Below are 1769 nucleotides of genomic sequence, written 5' to 3' on the forward strand. Positions count from 1 at the left end.
CTAGAAAATGGGGTTATTTGCTCTTTTATTAGTAGTATAGATATATTAAAGTTAGGCTTTGACATTTTCTGAGAAGTTATTAAAGTCCACAGCCCACTACCACCATTCAGACAAATGGCCTTCTCATTTTCTAGAAAACTAGACACATAACAATTTTCGAGAAATTCCTAATAAAACCCACAATCCATTACCAGGCTATAGCTCCCCACCATTTAGACAGATGGCCTTCTCATTTTTCTAGAAAGCTAGACACATGGCATTTCTGAGAAGTTGTTGTTCAAGCCCACAACCCACTACCACCATTTTCAATCCATTCATAACAAAAATGCAGAAAATGCAAAAATTGTTATCTACAACCACTTCTACCTACATTCTATCAATCTCACTTAATCATTAACCCTCTATGTGTCATAGCAAAATAAAATTATCCATATTTTAATAATTATTGAAAATCTATATTTTAAAATAAATATTATTAAAATTTTAATAATTATTTATAATATTAATAAATATAAATTTAACAATATTGATTTTATAATATAAATTTAACATTACTGATTCGTACGGGGTCATTCACATGTTAGAAAAAGAAGGGAAGGCAAAATTATTAGTCTTTTTTTTTCCTTTTTCCATGGCCTAGTAACCCAAAAACAATTGAGGGTCCAAAACAAGAGGGGGAATTAAGGTTTTACTGAGAAAAGGGTAATGAGTTGGGATTCATGAGTTACTAAAAATAGGGTCGAGGTAGGAGGGACACGAGGGAGACAGAATGATGAATTGGTTACCTGAGAATGGAGATCCACAACCAACGAATAAGAGTGACGTAGATAGATTCTGCTGCTGCCACGTGGGATGATCACCATGATTGGTGCACATGAAAAGCCGGGAAAGGAGAAAACAGTTGCTAACTTCCTCCAGACTTTCTATCTTGGGGCAAAGAATTTCTATAATGGGGATGGGAAAATGCTGCAAGTAAAGGGGGGGGGGGGGGGGGGGTGGAGAATGGTTAGTCAGTCTTAAGATTGAAAGCGTGGATTCCCCTCCAATGTCTACTCTAAAGGTAATAATGGACAAACAAACCAGAGCCATGTCTTTCCATTGCTTGTTTGCTTCTTTTCTTTTCTTTTCTTTTTTTTCTCTTTTCCAAGATGAACAGTTTCCAGATATTGGGCATCTTTGAATGTGCTTTCTAAGTGTGTTTGTGTGTTGTGTCTGTGTCTGTGACTGAGTGGAGAGAGAGAGAGATGCAAGATATATATTTATCATTATTGTTATGAGGATCCACTGTTTCTGTGTTTGTTTGATTCTTCTTTTGCTGCATTATTTTGACATGGACAGGTTGAGAGTGAAAGAGATGAAGAGCAGAAGAATGAGAAAATGCCTCCACCACCAGTGAAAGTTCATCCAGATAAAGTAGGAAGTGGTGAGTCGGTGGGTCCCTCACCTCCCTCCCCAAAACGTACTTCAGAATTAACAGAAGCTTGTTGTAATGACAAGTCTCGTTGCACTTCTCAGTCTGATTGAAAACTTTGTCAAGAAAGGAGGAGGAGGAGGTAGAGAAGTGGGTTGGGGTTTGGATCAAATAGGACAAGACAGGATGTCCTTCGTTTCTTTCGTTTCTGTGACTGTTGGATTGACGTGTATGGCAAGGCAAAAGGCATATACTAGCATAGAAATAATATGAAACTTTGATGGGATGGGAGTTGTATAAAATCATGACATTGTGTTGGACTGATTAATTAATGAAACTGATTTTTCTTAGTTGTGCA

At 37.1% G+C, this 1769-nt stretch overlaps 1 long non-coding RNA gene across 1 annotated transcript; it reads left to right on the forward strand.

The window, feature by feature from the left end:
• Positions 1-737: 737 nt before the first annotated feature.
• On the forward strand, positions 738-1769 carry LOC148870232 (uncharacterized). Its single transcript, XR_016107670.1, has 2 exons — positions 738-1060; positions 1339-1769. It is a non-coding gene; the product is annotated as an uncharacterized LOC148870232 (long non-coding RNA).

Source organism: Nelumbo lutea, chromosome 2, assembly GCF_056320005.1.
Source record: "Nelumbo lutea isolate HS-2025 chromosome 2, American lotus-T2T, whole genome shotgun sequence".
Classification (NCBI taxonomy): Eukaryota; Viridiplantae; Streptophyta; class Magnoliopsida; order Proteales; family Nelumbonaceae; genus Nelumbo; species Nelumbo lutea.